Raw genomic sequence first — 19646 nt, forward strand, 5'->3', positions numbered from 1 at the left:
CAAGACCATACATGCATAACAACTGTATATAGACATATAACAAATTATTACCAAACCATACACACATCATTCTAGCTAGAGTCCAATCATCAATGCGTGACCATATAAAATACAAAAACCATGACCTCATGCATGACAACAACCATTACTCCTTTTTACATATTTCCACATGCAACCAACAGTGTGCATAAGCAATGCCAAATCAACCACACATACGCATAGACACATGTAGTCGAACATAAGCAATCAATTCTTGTAATAAACCTACAATACTGATACATGTAATCCAAAATATTCAAGAATGTAACCTAACATACAAGGACGTAAGCATGTGACATAAAATAAACATATAAGTGACACATAACCATGCTACAACCATACTCAAGAATCAAGAAGTAAAACAAGTACATGGTATGCAAGTATAAGAGACACACATGCAACTAACATGCATGCATGACCAACATATTCAACCCATCCAGTTTGATAGTTGAACCATGCTCTGATACCACTCTGTAACACCCTCCTACCACATCCACCCAAGTAACTATGCCAACCAGGGTAAACATGAGACGAGAGGCTACTATGATTAGATTCGACCTCCAATGTGACCTTAGGGAAGTGGAATCGACAAAACATCACACACAATCATCCAACATCATCAAAATAACCCTTAGGAGATAAGTCATCCACTCAAACAGCATGTCCCTGGGTCCCATTGTTGTTCTAGACCTCTGAGGCCATATTCTCTCTCATGCTACAAGGGAGTGACTAGAGACCTAAAGTCACTCTCATAGGCTTTCATGCCAGTGACTGTGGACCAAACTTGCTAGTTTTTTGCTAGCGACCCCGATATTTAAGCAACTTTTTGAGAATGGAATGAAAGCTTGAAATCAAGAAAGGTACAGGGAAACAATGAAGCAAAACCAATAAACTCAACAAGACCTTAACCACACCCCTACTAGCCATGACATGCATTTCATCAAACATATCATCGACATGTAACCTACAATTGTAAACAACAGAATTAAGTGTAGGGATCTAATACTTATCAGAGAATCTCTATAAACCATTGTTCCCTCATGTCATTTTTTGTATATTCATCTATTAGGTCATAGACACATTATCCATTCATATACAAGTAAAAACATGATGAGAGCCATATATAACTGTTGTCATGAAATGGCATATAACAATCATAATAGGAGCAAAAATAAAATAAATATATCAACCATCACAATCCATATATACATCAGTACATTTACACATGAAAATCAAGGAAATGAATTTCTCATTAATGAATACAATGAACCAACCGGAGATAGGACTACCATGTTCCACCCGACCATAGATTAGCTTAGCCAAGTCTCTCTTCATCCAATCACCCCTGTGCCATAATCCAAGCATGAATATAGGACTCATAGAACACATCAAAAACACCAATCAATGTGGATTCCACCAGAGTTCTCCACCTACATTGTGAGGAATTTGAGTACCTCCTAGTCTTTGAGGCTTTACCATGCATCCAAAGTCCAATCCAGGGATCACTAGGCCCTACACCAAGACATACTCTCCAGGATTTACCATTAATTCCATCCCAAAATCACTAGGCCCAATGGAGAGAAAATCAACCTCTTGGATTTACATTGTATCCCACCATTAACTGGCAAGGATTCCTAGGCCCACCGAGGTACGCAATCTGGCTTTACCGCAACCCATATTCTAGTTTAGGGGTTACTAGGTCAGTGGCTTCATGCATCCTCAGTCCAGTTCAGGGACCACTACACCATGTATTTTTCAATTCGGAGATCCACCCCACTCAACTTCAAATCCAATCCACCCATCCCACATAAAACAAATGAGAGAACCCATCTTATCAAGGCTATAAGTAAATGGCAAGGCAAGGCTAAAAATACTGTCACACCTGGAAAAACCCATGCCATGGTAGAAAAGAAAAACATGCAATCCCATGCATGCCAAATTTAGCAAGAAAAATACACATGCAAGTCGATACCTGCAATGAATCCTATTGTAGCTACTTGATCCTGCCTTACCCTGCTTGATCTTTGCTTCATCTTGCCTTCTTTGCCTTTCTTGCTCCAATGTCAAAGTGCTCCAAGAAAACTGTCTCCAAGAGTATTAGAGAGAGACAGAGAGAGGATAATGAAAGAGCTCCAAAGCTAAACTGGCCAAGTCTTGCCCACTAATCCTAAGAAGCTTTTTTATTAATGAGGCCTCTATTTTCTTCATTTTCCATTATTTTCCTTCAATTTCCTCCTCAAATGCAACCTGTGACCTTTCACCTTCCTTTTCTCCTAATTTCCATTATTTTTGTAAGTATATGTGCCAAGATACCTTTTTGCCTCTTTAATTCCATAGCCATTGCCTTTGCCAATTTCCTTAGAACAACCAAATGAACACCCGCTAGGATGTCATGCCCACCATTCATCTTGGAATATGTGTCCCATTCATCTGTGGTTATTTTTTTTAACTTTTATTACATGAAATTTTCATCAGGGCTATTACACTGCTACCCTTTTGAGATACCACCAAGACCTTGTTCCTTGTAACAACAACTAAACCTTTTCAAACACTTGTGACCTTCCTCTCGCTCAGCACCAAACATAAGAAACCCTTGTCATGTGTTTCCCTTCTAGTCATTGTAATGTATCCATCTGAAACTCATAAAGAGATCCCAACTTCTATCCATTGATATAAGCCCTTTCGTCTCTTCCTTATCTATATTCCTCTCATAACTTCACATCTGAACTTGTCACTTCTTCACTGTTATTGTGATCTAAATCTTAGAGGGATCTGATTTCCCTTTCGTCTCACTGAATTGTGGCCTTCACCAAACTATAGCCTTCACTGAGATGGTTATCCAAATCAAAGGTATTCTGAATGTGTCTTCTATCACAGTCATCCGAAAAACTCAGAGAAAGTTGTCCAAACTTATATGTTTGGGAATATGCCGAGATGCCTATTTATAGTGGTATGTCTGTCATATTAAGCCAACATAAATATATGAATAGTTGTGTCTTCATAATGAGAATTCAACATGAGTTTGTTACTTTATCTTGAAGGTGACATGAAGAGAGGACTTTGTGCTTGTCGTTGAAGGGCTATATAGACTCATATACATTTGACACATGCCCAGGAAGGGCTATTCATACATGACATTGAATCTTTGACTTTAATTAAAAATCATAAGGCTCTCAATGGGAGCCATCTAAACAAAATATCTTGCTCATGAAACCCATGAAGAAAGCATCACAAAAATAAATTTATTTTATTCTTTTCATAATTTACAAAATTCACAATTACATGTCATTATGAAGACCGGCCCTACTTACATTTTTCAACACATTCAACAAGAAATGTACCACAAAATGCAATATATGGCCGGTACAAACACATTTAGCACTTGGGAAAATGCCAATACATGAGCTCTACCCCATCTTCATGGCCATCACCTTGGTTCCTACATGCCATAGATGAGCCTTCTTTATCATTTAGGAAACCGTGATTGTCCCAACCCCTAGTGGAAAATGAACCTCCCTACCTTAAAATGGGTATCCACTACTATATCTCACACAACATGCTCTTACCTCTTGAACCCCAAGCAGTTAATTAAAGAAAAATCACAAAAAGGAAAAATGCATATAAAGAAGCGTGGAAAAATCAAGGCAAGGGCACCTCATGTACAATGATTTCTCCCTCCTATACATTATATACCCAAGTGTGTGCTTCCCTTTTACTAGCTATCATTGTAACCCAGCATGTGGCTCAAGGCTGTTCCTTTCACTCCCCACTCCATTCATCCCTTTACCACATCCCACCACCTTTTAAAGGATGTACCTTGGACATATTGTCCCCTTTAGAAGTAGAAACCACCTAATGGGATACTTGGTTAACCGCATTTGGAACTTGGATACATTAACACCTGTAAGTACAACTTTGATGTTGTTTTCTTTTACTTTTTCACATACATTGATCATGGGATTTTCATTATTTTAGGGCTAATTGTTGCATGGATTTACTGCTTCATTGTGGAATTATGTTTCTATATACCATATCTATATGTATGGTCCATGTTTGTTGAATGAATTGTCCTAGAGATCAAATTTATCTTGATAAGCCATCTTCATCTACAACAAAAGTATAAATGCTTTAAGGTCACTGTCTTTTTTTGCCTTAACATTGGGTGAAGTTTCCCTTAGAGCCTCCTTGATCTAGAAGTGAGATCCTTCTTCATAATTCTTCCTGAGTCTATATCCCTAAGAGGAATTAGGCACTGTTACACCATAACATGATCACCTTAAACCTTTTTATTTACCCTTTTCCATATTTTCTAGGTCTATCCATGTTGGGCCACCTAGGGCATTACTTTCCCAAAAAAGTACATAGAAAATGTTTGATCTCCTAGCATCTACTGCATTGGTGTGTCCTCAAGGTCTCCTCCAAATTTGAAGAAATTCCGACAGTGGGATTGTGATATATCCCAAGCCCTGTCTTTGAGATCAAACTTTGACTTGGTGTTCCCCGGGCTAGTACCTCATAGGATCAATTTGACACCTTTAAGTGGAAATTATTGTTTTGATCCTCTCCCTTTCCTTTTTTGGGTTAAGATCATCATTGGTTTCTAAACTCCCTCCCCTTAACCTAGGCTGGGTCCACTTAGTCTTGTGTGGTCCCATAGCTTTGAAAAGTTAATTCTTCAAGAAACACTTGGGAAGCCAAGTTCAATAACGATTTTAGGGATTGGGAAACTCCTTTACAAGAAATATTCCTTAAACCTAGTCCTCAAATCCTCACGTCCTTCTTCTGGAAATTTTTGTAACTTGCTTGAAGAGCAAGCAAGTTCCATTATTAACCTCCTTCTAGGAAAAGGATCATCAAAGTCACTTCAAATCCATTTTTTAATTCATTCTTCATGAGTGACTTTCCATATACCGAGTCTCCTCCCATCGGTGAAAGTCTGTAAAGAGTAGGGAGTCTTAGCCGAGGTGACAGTGGGATAAGTCTCCATTGTTTCCCTTGTTCTAGTAGTTGTCCCTCTAGGAGTCCCTCTAGGAGTCCCTTTCAGGCCCCCTACTAGTTTGAACGGTAACATTTTGGTGTCATTGTTGGGAACACGAAACATGTGTTTTTTTCCTATATGACATATTGACATATCATTATTGACGATTCCAATGTAAGAACGAAGCCCTAGTTCTTCATTGATCTCTAAAGTCAATGCTTGTAGGTTGAAGCAAGCATTTTTCAAGGAAATTTCATTCACCCAGGCGACTCCCATGATTAAGGACCCAACAACATGTTGACCACATATATTCCCGCCATAAAAGTGATGGGTATCTCGTAGTGTCCCTCATCAGAATGCATGATGAATATGAAAATGTTCAATGGGGATCCACATTTCGCATCCAATCACATTGTAAGGTTCATAAGGTATCTTTCAAAGCAAAATATAACTCAAACTTGTGACCAAATGGAATTATGTGTCCTATCCATTGCCCCAAATATTGATTGGCTTGATTCATGTGAATCTAAGAAAATTATTTCTCTCCCAATGTTGACTATGCACTTCTTATTACATGAAGGGTCATTTTCCAATATCATGAATATATATGCCAAATGTTAGACATGGCCCTTTGAGAGGAGGAAGTTATTGAATATGGTTTTATGCTTGAGGAAGAGTGTCTTATTGATGCATACTTTAAGGATGGTGCCAAAGAAGAGCCCCATGTATTGGAAAGCATGTCCTCTAAGGATAATGAGGAAGATCTCAATCCCGAGAGCCTTCAGACATTGCAAGAATGGATGATGGAATATGAAAAAGTCTTGCAGGGAACTGATAGCCACATATAACTCCCAAGAGATTTTCTCCTACTATTGTCAGCAATCAGAAAGGCTTCGTAACACGAAGAGTGAATATAAAGGAAGTACGACCGATGACCTTCATTAGAGGAATTTTGAGGTCTAAAATTGGCCTCCTAAGGAAATTATAAAATAATAGTGGAAATAATAAAATAATATTAGATTACATCATCAAATTTTAGAGGGGAAAAAGAAAAAACTACTTATTCAACTCATGTTTTCAACTTATCTCCCTATGGGTTTACTCAAATTTCAAGTGGGAATACTCGTTGGATGCAGAATTTGATTCCTCATCCAAGGAGTATCCATGTTCCAAACTTTTGATGGACCCTTATACACGAAAAATGAGAAATACATGGAAAACGTGATTGTAATCACAGTGTTTCACGTATTTGTCATTTTTGGTGTAGTCGAGTCCATCGAAAGTATACAACATGGGTACTCCTTGGATGAGGAATTAAATTTTACATCCAACAAGTACTCCTACTCGAAATTTTAGTAAAATCTTAGGGAGATAACTTGAAAATACAAGTTGACAAAGTAGTTTTATTATTTTATTATATTTTAATATTTTTACCTTTTTACCCCAAAAATGGTGAATCATCCCCCATGGTGTACATCATCATCTTGAATCCTATTGGTTCTTATAAAGTTTATTTTGGCTGTGCATTCTTCTTAGGAGGCTCATTTTAAACCTCAAAAGTTCTCTAGTGCTTCTTGAGGCATTTGATCAAAATCATGTAGTAAATACCTTGGAGGTCATTCTTCGTGAACAAGTGAAGGAAGAAAAGTCTTCCCTGTCTAAAGAAGAGAATGAATGGCATATTAACCAACACCAAATATATAGCGAAGAATTGGAGGATTCTAAGGAAGATCATGATAGTCAAATAAACGAATAATCTAGGAGTATTTTTGGGATAAGGATTGGGGAATTGGGTATGATTATAGAAATGAAGACCCCATGTTTTCTCAAGTCCATAAGAATGAGTTCGGGGAAGAAGAAAATGCTCTGCCCCTTCTGAATAACAATGTTGGTCCTTATAAATTTGTTCCTAGTGGTTGGAAAGGTATCTTGTTTATGTTCCAGGATGATTCAATCAAAGAAGAGACTTCCAAGATTGTGGGAAATTTTAATGATTCTAATCTAGAATAAATTGAGGAAGATTCCTCCCTAGGACATGACACTGATAAAGGATTTTTCTTCATGTTTGAGTGTTCCTCCCCTGTCCTGGAAATAGATGTTTGTGATGATGTTCATTCTAGTCTTGATGAAAAGTTGCTTTCCCCTATCAAGAACCAGGAATCATGGTTTTTCCCCAGATACAATGATGATTCCACTTCTTGTTTTCCCAATGATCAAAATAACATCATCTTAAACATGTATGAGTCTTTTACTCCTTTTTACCCTAAGGATGATAGGCCCGAGATAGTTCTTCATCAAAGATTCTTATACTTGGTCATTGACATTTTCATCTCCTCGTTGGAGGATCAAATCAAATCCTCTCGGTTGGCGTCTTTTCCTTCTTTGAGGGTTCATTTCTATGGCATATGGGTCTCTTTTTTTCACACCTCCCTCCCTCACAACCCCTCATATCATTATTCCCATTTGTATTGATCAATTGACATGTTGGATGCATTGGGTCTATGATTATACCTAGCACTTGACAGTGTATGTTATGCATGTTAGAGTAGGATGCATCACATGTTGATTTTGCATTAGAACTAACCTCATATGATATTTCTCATGGCAGATGATCAAGAGCTCAAAATTTGTCAAAAATTTGAAGTGTCAGAATTTTGATAAGCTTAGCTTCATATTGAATAGCTTGTCATTCTGAATCCAATAGTGCAAATGGGACTCAAATCCGAATTCGTATGCAAAAGTTAGAGCCATTCAAAGTTCAGGTTTCACTTGCTCACATGGTAAGATTGGATGACATGGAAAAGGTCCCAACAAATGGGGAAGCGCCAAGTAGTAGGTTGCCATTGGCCCCTGCATATCACATATTGGAGCAAAACTTAGGTTGGTGTTAAAGAATTGGCCCCCGATAAAGTTTAGGTGTGATGCGATAAATCCCTAGAGTTGCGATGCGATTTCGTATATCGCATATCGAATGTGGACGAGTACTGAAGAATCAGTGATAGGTCCCTATAATACTAGTGATTACCCCATTACTATTGTAGTTGTATCCCTTATTAATATTGTTGTGCCCCTATTGTCCCCATATTTTTATTATTGTGCCCTAATGAATCCCTCTATTGTTATTTTTGTGGCTTTATATTATTATTGTTAGGTCGGCTGGGTTATATTGTGACTCCTTAGACTCTTATATATAGAAAGGAGGTTTTGTCATTTGAATCATCCAAGAATTGTTCATTTATGTAATGTAAAGGAGGTTGCCCCCTCGAAGAGGCTGAATTCTAAGGCGTTGATCTATCTTTTCTATCTTTTTCTTGAGCTGGTTTCATAACATTTGGTATCAGAGCTTTGGATTCTAGGGTTTCACTGCTCCAAATAGGTCATCGTGGAATTTTCGCTATAACTTTTTTTCTGCAACGTTTCAGAAGCTAAAACAAAAACCCATTTGAGAAGAAATAGCGTTGAATCTCGGGTCCGAATTTCAGATCTTTTCGCGCTATATTTGCGGAGATATGATCTGAGGAAGTTGGTCTTTTTTGCAGACTCCTGAATTACATTCCAAACAGGTGACCTGGGGAAAATCGTCATAAATTTCTTTCTGAGAATTGGATTGAAATTTAGAAAGAAGGTACAAAAAGAGGATGGACTGTAGTTTCTTTTATATATTTTTTAGAGCCAAAAGTCGAAACAGTGACTCGTGGCACGTCGTACAAGTTCGCTCTACTGAACTAGTCTATAATCAGGTCACTGTGGGAGATTGTGCATAACTCTTTCTTGGAGAATCCAATTTGGATCAGACTGGTGGCATTGGAAAGAGGACATAGAGGGCTACTATAGATTACAATTTCAGAACTGGATGATCCGAAATTACAGAGATACATCAGATTCAATATCAGGCTCCTACAAAGTGAAAAAAGTGTGTAGTTTTTTTTAAATTTTTGCATAAGCTTGGTTTGAAAAATTAGTTTGAAGGAATTCAAAGGGCATAGTAAAGCATTATTATCGGTAATTGATGCCCCGAGGAAATAAAATGCAAAAACCTAGTAGGCAACCTGAAAGCTCTAGCATGACTCATGAAGAAGAGGAAGAAATGCAACATGATATATCAAAATTACGAGACCAAGTGCAACAAGTGTCACTTGCACAAAAAGGAACAGAATATAAGATGGATGGTTTAAAAAAAGATGTAGAAGCTAAGATGGATTGTTTAAAGAAAGGCGTAGAAGCTAAGATGGATTGTTTAAAGAAAAGCGTAGAAGCTAAGATGAATGACGTGGAAGCTAAGATGGACGATTTGAAGATAGATTTGAAGACAGACATGGAAGAATTGAAGATAAATATGAATAAGTTGCTACAAGAAATGGTCACTAATGGTGAAAGGGTAGTAAAGGAAACTTATGATGAGAACAAAAGAAATGTTAATCATGATTCCATAGACTCTAATGTTGGATCAAAGACCCACCATATTCCAAAAATCGATATGAGGAATTTTGATGGAAAGGATCCTGCAACATGGATATTACAGATGGAGCAATTTTTCGATCTCAATAATGTGCAAAACACACAAAAGGTACGTATTGCAACTTTATATTTGGAACCAAATCAGTTTGTATGGTATCAATGGCTTTGCTCTCGTAAACAAATTATCACTTGGGCAATTTTTACGGAAGAATTGACAGCACATTATGAGGATACAAAAAGCAACACTTTTTTTAGCCAATTGATAAGTCTCAAACAAAAGGGTTCAATAATGGAGCACATTGAGGAGTTCCAAAAATTGAACATAAGGGTAAAAAATATTCCAGAGGAGCATAGGATTGATGTGTTCATAGGGACTTTAAAGGATAATATCCAACATGATGTTCGCCTTTGGGAACCTGATTCATTAGAGAAGGCATTCAGGTTAGCAAGAAAAATGGAAAGCAAAATTATGGCAACCAGGAAGCATACCACTCACAACTATAAAGATGGAAGTGTTGTTGCCCCTAGTCTTCCACAACCTATAAGGTTGACACCACAACAATTGGAAGAAAAAAGAGCAAAAGGGCTTTGTTACAATTGTGATAGCAAATACACTAAAGGTCATAAGTGTGCTGAGAAGAAATTATTCTACATAGATTGTGAAGAGGAAGAAGAAAAGGAGCAAGAAAGGTCAAAAGAAGAGGATATACTCCAGGAACAAAGCCTAGATAAAGAAGAAATGAATCCGACCATATCTTGTAATGCATTGGCAGGAATTACCACTCCTCAAACCATCAAGATAGAAGGACAAATCAAGAAGAAAAAGGTAATAGTGTTGATTGATTCAGGAAGTACCCACAATTTTATTCATTGTAAGGTAGCAAAAGAATTGAATTGCTTCCTATATCCAGCACCAGAGTGTCAAGTGATGATTGCAAATGGAGGAATGATAAATTGCTCTGGAAAGTGCCATAATATCAAGCTATCCATGGGAGAATATGTATTGACTAGCCCAATGCTTTCCATTCCAATGGGAGGTGCTGATGTTGTACTAGGAGTCCAATGGCTACAATCCTTGGGTACAATAGCTTTTAATTTTCAAGAACTTTTCATGAAATTTTCTGCGGAAGGAAAGGAAGTTGAATTAAGGGGTATTGCAGGGAAACCGGGAAAGATAATCAGCTCTAACGGTATGACAAAGCTTCTAAAAAAGGAACAAAGAGGTGTAATTGCACAATTATGTTCGCTAGATGTTTCCACATCGGAATCATCTATTTCTCCAGATCTCCAAAAAGTCTTGGACAATCATTCCAAGGTATTTGAGACTCCCAAAGGTCTCCCACCTATTTGTGATCATGATCATGCTATTCATCTGATTCCAGGAAGTGTTCCTCCAAACATCAGGCCGTACAGATATCCCTATGCCCAAAAGAGTGAAATTGAACGTATGGTTGCAGAAATGCTAGAGGCTGGTATAATTCAACCTAGTCAAAGTTCTTTCTCTGCTCCAGTAGTATTGGTGCACAAGAAGGATGGATCATGGCGCATGTGTCCAGATTATAGGGAGCTCAACAAGCTCACTATTAAAGATAAGTTTCCCATTCCTGTCATTGATGAATTACTGGATGAATTGCATGGATCAATTTACTTCACCAAGTTGGATCTTCGTTCAGGATATCATCAAATCAGAATGAAGACTGAAGACATTCCAAAAACAGCATTTAGAACTCATGAGGGTCATTATGAATTTTTGGTCATGCCTTTTGGCCTTACCAATGCACCTTCTACATTTCAAGGTTTGATGAATTCCATTTTCAACCCTTCCTTAGAAAATTTGTGTTAGTATTTTTTGATGATATACTAATCTACAACAAGTCTTGGAAGGATCATGTTGAACATGTTGACAGGGTGCTACAACTATTGGAGGAGAAACAATTATATGCAAAAAGATCCAAATGTTTCTTTGGAGTACAAGAGGTGGAATATCTGGGTCATATTGTATCTCATGAAGGAGTTAAGGTAGACCCTAGCAAAATTAAAGCCATTAAGGAATGGAAAATCCCCACATCCATAAAGCATCTGCGAGGATTTCTTGGGTTGACAGGGTATTATCGCAAGTTTGTTAAGAATTATGGGAGAATAGCAGCACCTCTAACAACATGGCCTTCGAACATCTTAAAGAGGCAATGTGCCAAGCACCGGTCTTAGCTACACCGGACTTCACAAAAACCTTTATTGTGGAATGTGATGCTTCAGGAAATGGAATTGGTGTTGTTTTAATGCAAGATGAAAGACCCATTGCTTTTGAAAGTGTCCAATCAAGGGAAAGTTTTTACACAAAGCTATTTATGAGAAGGAAATGTTGGCAATACTACATGCACTTAAGAAATGGCGACCCTACCTAATGGGAAGACACTTCAAGGTAAAAAAGGATCATGATAGCCTTAAATACTTTTTAGAACAAAGATTATCCTCTGAAGAGCAACAAAAGTGGGTCACAAAGATGTTGGGTTATGACTTTGAAATCATCTACAAAAAAGGGAAGCAAAATGTGGTGGCAGATGCACTCTCAAGAAAGGATGAGGATGTGGAAGCATTGTTGTGCGCCATTTCTATTATCCAACCAGATTGGATAAATGAAGCAAGGGAGGAATGGAAGAATGATGAAGAAGTGTGGGCACTTATTCGAAAGTTACAACAAGATTCCAGTACATCTGATACATTTAGCTGGAAAAATGATTCGTTATGGTACAAAGATCGCTTATACCTCTGTAAGAATTCCCAACTCAAACAAAAGATTCTTATGGAATTGCACACTTCTCCCTTAGGAGGGCACTCAGGATTTTTAAAAACTTACCACAGGGTTAAGAAGGAATTTTTTTGGGATGGCCTTAAATCAGATATTCAAAAGTTTGTGGCGGAATGTTTGGTTTGCCAACAAAATAAAGTTGAAACAATTAAGACCCCGGGTCTATTACAACCTTTATCCATTCCAAGCCAACATTGGGAGGAGGTTTCAATGGATTTTATCACAGGTTTACCCAAGTCTGAGGGAAAGAGTGTCATCATGGTGGTAGTTGACAGACTTACCAAGTATGCACACTTTTGTGCATTATCACATCCATTTAAAGCCAGTACAATTTCTACTGCATTTATGGAAACAATTCAAAAGCTACATGGAAACCCAAAGATTATTGTAAGTGACAGAGATCCCATTTTCACTGGAAATTTTTGGACAGAATTATTTTCTTGTCTTGGTACTTAGTTAGCTCATAGCTCATCTTATCATCCTCAATCTGATGGGCAAACTGAGATAGTAAACAAATGTTTGGAAGGATATCTTCGTTGCTTTGTATCTGATAAACAGACACAATGGGTCAAATGGTTGCCTCTGGCTGAATGGTGGTATAACACTTCCTTCCATACAGCAACAAAAATGACCCCATTTATGGCACTTTATGGATATCAGCCACCATCCATCACATCATATTTAAGAGAAAATTCTAAGGTTCAAGCAGTGGAACATCACATTGAACATCAACAACAAGTCCTCCAACTCTTAAAGGATAACCTCATGTTGGCACTTAATAGAATGAAACAACAGGCAAATCAACATCGCAGTGAAAGAAGTTTTGATGTAGGTGATTGGGTATTCCTACGGCTACAACCATATAAACAAATGTCCCTCAAGCAAGCTAAGAAGGATAATGAATTATCACCAAAGTATTATGGTCCGTACAAGGTGTTGCAAAAGATTGGTACTATGGCATACAAATTGGAGCTTCCTGCAGCGTCTCGAGTGCACCCAGTTTTCCATGTTTCATGTTTAAAGAAGGTTATAGGCAACAAGCTCCCAGTTCAAACAATATTGCCAGAACTTGATGAGGAAGGAAAAATTATATTGGAACCGGAAGCAGTCATAGAAACAAGAACTCGACAGCTACGAAATCGATCAATCTCAGAGTATCTCATCAAGTGGAAGAACTTATCCGCTGAAGATTCCACATGGGAGGATGAGAATTTTATATAGAAGCATCTAGAACTACTCAAGCATTGAGGACAACACTTTTTTTGAAGGAGAGGGGCATGATAGGTCCCTATAATACTAGTGATTACCCCATTACTATTGTAGTTGTATCCCTTATTAATATTGTTGTGCCCCTATTGTCCCCATATTTTTATTACTGTGCCCCATAGAATCCCTCTATTGTTATTTTTGTGGCTTTATATTATTATTGTTAGGTCGGCTGGGTTATATTGTGACTCCTTAGACTCCTATATATAGAAAGGAGATTTTGTCATTTGAATCATCCAAGAATTGCTCATTTATGTAATGTAAAGGAGGTTGCCCCCTCGAAGACGCTGAATTCTAAGGCTTTGATCTATCTTTTCTATCTTTTTCTTGAGCTGGTTTCATAACAATCAGCCCCTGGGGCAGAGTAAGTAGTGATTTGCAATAATCGCATATCGCACCTGGTACCTGCCGATATATGTATGTGTGTGTGTGTGTTACCGCCGATAATGCAAATAGCGAAATGTGATGAGTTCTCACTGTGATAAGTCCTGGACATGATATGTTTTCAAAGTTGTAATTTATAACTCGTCAGGTCTTCTAGGTTGGCAATCGCAGTTTCTGAAGGAGTGTTGACATCCATCTCTTCGCCAATAGCCAATTGTGATTGCAATATCCGATAGGCTATGAAATTGTCGCTGTAACTATCAGACCTAACCACAAGTGTGACCACTTGGTCTTAACCACGAGATAGGTGGGAAAGTTGGTAGGACTGTCGATTTCAATGGAACTTCTAGATTTGACTCCAAATAATGAATTTAAGTGGCAGTAGGCCAGATTTGGAGGAGAAAATTGTGGAAAGACTGGCAAAAGCCATAACTAAGGCAATTTTTGACCAAATGAGTTGCAAAAAGAGGCTAGATTGCCATTTTTGGGCATTCTGAACATTTGGAACATGTTTCAGGATCAAAGGAGCACTTCTAGATAGGATTTTTGTAAAGTGAAGCTAATGGGTGACCTGGTCAACCAGAGCGTTGATTCAGTTTATGCAGGAGTTTGAAGATGGAGATGACCTTGTAGGGGTATTCCAGCCTCCATGTGCTTTCTGCAGTAGCCATTACAACAATGTTGTAGCTTTATTTCTTCTTTACTCTATATGTGTATGGAGAAAGAGAATTGTTTAAGTACTTCAAGTGGATTGTAATATTGTATATGTTCTTGGAAGTTGGAGTATGGGGTCTTGGTGTAAGATTTCTGTGTTTGCTAAAGATTTACGTGTTTAATTATAGGTTAACATGTGTATGGAGTGAGAACTTTTGTAGGAATTTGTTTCTTTGAAGGAGAAACTATCCATTCCATTTCAGTAGCTTATGTACTCTTCTTTTATTGATATTGAGCATAATGAGAATGGGTCATGCCTTTAGAGCTGATCCAAGGAGATGTAGCCCATGAGGGGTGAACTCCTTTATCAATGGCTAGTGTATTATTGTTTTATGCATGTTTCCATTCAGTGTTTTAGTTTCATGTTTTAAGTTTTCTTCATGAAATTAACTTAACTAAAAACACATAAAATTCATGATTTGACTTGCTATTTTGGAGTACAATCCTCAAGCACATTTTTATATTCTGATGAGGGGAATTAGCACAACATTACTAATATGTCCCAATTCAGATCAAGTTGGTATCAAAGATATGGTTTGCTTTGTGGAAGGAGGAATTGACTGTTTTTAGCAAGTGAATGTGTTTTGAAGCTCATTGAGGAGAAGGTTTTGGAAAGGAGAGCAAGATTGTTACAATCTCTACCACCAAGTTCTACCTCAAATTGCAATAGAAGCTTCAAGCAAAGCATGTCCCAAGGAGGAGAGTCTGCAACAATGTCATAGGATGTGAAGGCTTTTAGAAGGCTTTCTTAGACATGGCAGAAATGGTGAAAATCCTCTATGAAGAGAGGAATACCAAATTGCAAGGTGAAAGCTCTAGACCTCAAAGAGGAGAATGTTCTCCAAGGGAAGAAGGTAACAAGAATGGTGATAAACCACCATCTTCTCCAAAATCTTCATGTTTTTATACAACTATTATGCAATATGCTATTGTAGAAATTCCCTCCAAGAAGGTTGATGGACAAGTTTCTACCTTTTGTCCACATGATGTGGAAGATGAGGTTCTATCAACAACCAAATCCGAGGAGCTAAAAGAAGAGAGTCCAAGAGTCCAAGAGGACAAATCTCGAATCAAAAGGGAAATTGAAAACATCTTCATATGTCAATCAAAAGATTTGTTAAATGGTAAGAATTTGCATGCTTCTTCCTTATGTGAAAGCATTGACGTAAATTCATTTGCAGCCTTTGAAAAAAAAGTAAAGGCATTAGATCCAAGCTCTTGACCAAGATGGGGTACAAGGGAGGAGGCCTTGGCATAAACCAACAAGGCATTAAAAATCCAATTGCAGCTGAGGAGAGGCCTAAATATGAAGTCTTAGGTTGTGTTGCAAAAGAAGAGTTGTCTTCCAGTGACATTTCATGGATATCGTGTTCCTTTTTCCATAAGAAAGGACACGAGGAGGCAAGATGTTGGGAGTTGCATCTAGAAATGGTTCCTTCTTGCTTCCTCAAGCGTAAGGAGGACTTGTAGTGCAGAAGGTCTCCAAAGAGAGATGAAAAAGTTGAAGAAGAATGAAAGCCGAGTTCTTCTTGCCACACTAGTTCCTCACGCGGGTAGCATAAGCCAAAGGACAACAAACAGAGGTATAATTGTTATGTTAATTCGAATTCTTTTCATGATGGAAATCAACACGCAAATTCGAATAACGTGTTGAGAAAAATGTTTCCATGCACCTTTTTCCTTTCATCTAACGATTGTCTAGATAAGTGCGATAAAAGGAAAGCAATCATCAGGAAGATTTTATGTCTACTAGAATTGAGACCGAAAGGAGAAAATCTCATCCAAGGATAAAGGCAAGTGAGTCGAGAGGAGCTCAAAAGAAATTGTGTACTCACTGCAATATAAGTGGGAATTGGGTCGAGAAGTGTTGGAAATTGTTTCCACAACTTCATCTTGGTAAGGGCAAGCACTAGAAGAGGAAGCGACCATCCCTAAAGCAGATTAAGAAGAAGAGAAATTTCAAATAGAGGGTTCATTCACCTGGTTGGGTAAGAAATGGGAAGACTATTTGTCCAGCTGAAGTCTGTAAGTTTATATTTTTCACTAGTTGCATATCCCCATAGTTGGGTAATTTGTAAAAGTGATGTTCATAAATAAATCACTTATATGAAACAATTTTTTCTTTAAGCAATTACAATGCTAGTTTGGCTTGTTGATATTCAATTTGAATGGAAAATTTGGGAGTCAAGTTTATTCCATTTTGTAAAAAAAAAAGAGAAGGAATTTTAAAATTGTTGTATGAGTAGTTGCATCACATTTAGTATGTTCCAAATGTGTGTAGCACTCAAGTTATACAAGTATTCACTATGTGAAGCTTGTTTCGGTTCATTTGGCAAAGTCTTTTAGGATATTATCCTTGATAAGGATTTTACAGATAAGAAATTCCAAGGTGCTCATATTATTGGAATTATTATTGGGAAGGATGTTGCTGTGGATGGCCATAGTGACATGGACAGGTTGAGAAGAACATCAAACTTGAATTCTTTGGTCACATAGCGAATCATGTAATTTGCAAGATATTGTACTACAGGTTTGCAGGGGATGCAGGTGTCAAATCATTGATTATGGCTCCAAAGAACAAAGGTGAAGGAGAAGGAAGGATGACCTATAGGACAGTTGCGATGCAGACAAAGTATAGAGCAGTTGCAGATTATTTAAAATTTTGGAGACCAAAAGTTTTCAGTGGGGAAGAGTGATTAAGAGCTAAAAATTTGTCAAAAATTCAAGTGTCATAATTTTGATAAGCTTAGATTCAGATCGAAGATCTCATCATTTTGAATCCAACGGTGCAAACGAGACTCAAATCAGAGCTCATATGCAGAAGTTAGAGCCAATCAAGTTTGACTAGCTCACATGGTGGGATTAGATGACATGGCAAAGGTCCTAGAAAATGGGGAAGCACCAAGTGGCAGGTTGCCATTGGCCCTCGCATATTGCATATTGGAGCAAAAGGTAGGTTGACATTAAAGAATCAGCCCCCGGCAAAGTTCAGGTGTGATGCGATAAATCCCTGGAGTTGCGATGTGATTTTGCATATCGCATATCGGAGGTGGACGAGAACTGAAGAATCGACCCCCGGTGTAGAGAAGGTTGTGATGCAATTGCAATCACGCATCACTTAAAGTTATGATAATTGGCCACCGGAACAATTGGGTTGTGATTTGTGATAATTGAATATTGCACCTGGTACCCACCAATATATATGTATATGTTACCGTTGATAACACCGATAGCAAAATGCGATGAGTTTCGATTGTGATAAGTCTCGGGCGCGATATGTTTTCAGAGTTGTAATTTATAACTCTTCGGGTTTTCTAGGTCAGCAATCGCAGTTTTTGAAGGAGTGTTGGCATTTGTCTCTTCGTCGATAGTCGATTGAGATTGCGATATCCGACTGGGTTGCAAAATTGTCACCGTAACGATGGACCTAACCACAAGTGTGACCACTCGACCTTAATCGTGAGATATGTAGGAAAGTTGGCGCGACCGTTGATTCCAGCTGAACTGCCAAATTTGACTCCAGATAATGAATTTAACTGGCAGTAAGCTAGATTTGGAGGAGAAAATTGTGTAAACACTAGCAGAAGTCATAACTAAGGCAATTTTTGACCAAATGAGTTGAAAAAAGATGCTAGATTGCCATTTTTGGGCATTCTAAACCTATTGGAATAGGTTTCAGGATCAAAGGAGCAATTCTAGATAGGATTTTTGTAAAGTGAAGCCTATGGGTGCCCTGGTCAACCAAAGTGTTGATTTAGTTTATGCAGGAGTTTGAAGATGGAGATGACCTTGTAGGGATATTCCAGCCTCCATGTGCTTTTTGCAACGGCCATTATAGCAGTGTTGCAGCTTTATTTCTTCCTTGCTCTATTTGTGTATGTAGAAAGAGAATTGTTTAAGTAATTCAAGTGGATTTGTAGTACTGTTTATGTTCTTGGAAGTTGGAGTATGGGGTCTTGGTGTAAGATGTTTGTCTTTACTGAATATTTACATCTTTAATTGTAGGTTAACATGTGTATGGAATGAGAAATTTTGTAGGAAGTTGTTTCTTTGAAGGAGAAACTAGCCATTCCATTTCAGCAGCTTATGTACTCTTCTTTTCTTGATATTGAGAAAAATGAGAAGGGGTCATGCCTTTAGAGCTGATCCAAGGAGATGTAGCCCAGGAGGGGTGAACTCCTTTATCAATGGTTGGTGTATTATTGTTTGATGCATGCTTCCATTCATTATTTTAGTTTCATGTTTTATGTTTTCTTCATGAAACTAACTTAAGCAAAAACACATAAATTTCATGTTTTTACTTGTTATTTTGGAGTACAATCCTCAAGCAAATTTTTATATTCTGATGAGGGGAATTAGCACAACATTACTAATCTGTCCCAATTCACATTAGTAGATTAGATGCATTTAAAGTAAAATTTGTATATTTTATTTTTCTGTTGGTTTTACGACCTAACACTAAGCATGGGTGATCGTAAGACACCATGAAAAACATGCCTCCCCATGGGTTCGATCATAGATATGTGCACGTAACGATTCTACGATAACCAAGATATCGTTGGATTTCTCGTGACCTGCCATTCGAGTAGCTTTTTCCACTTCGAGAGAGATCACATCCTAGTTGGAGCCAGAGGTTACCCACCATTTTGTGGGTGATATCCCTAGGAGAATTTTTTTTCTCCAAGATGGTCCTCATCCGGTAGCCAGCAGCCCCTTGCAGCCACCAATTAGCCTGCTGTGCCATTTCTCCGCCACTCGAGCTAGCCATGTGGTCTCTCACCCATATTCCATGATCATATGTTTGAAGGTGGGCCTCCCGATCCTAAAGGTATGCTTTGTCATTCGGTAATTGATTATTGTAGTTTTCTTATCATAAACACTTATGGGCATGGATTAATGCGGGAATTTGACAAAAAGAATGGGCTAGGTATGTGCTCTTGTCCCCTAGACCCTTTTTGGATGTTATCCTTGGATTCTAGTCCTATGGGATCTCTTTTA

This window comes from Pinus tabuliformis, chromosome 6, assembly GCF_031772625.1.
Source record: "Pinus tabuliformis cultivar Carrire ecotype Pingquan chromosome 6, CPIR1, whole genome shotgun sequence".
Taxonomy (NCBI): domain Eukaryota; kingdom Viridiplantae; phylum Streptophyta; class Pinopsida; order Pinales; family Pinaceae; genus Pinus; species Pinus tabuliformis.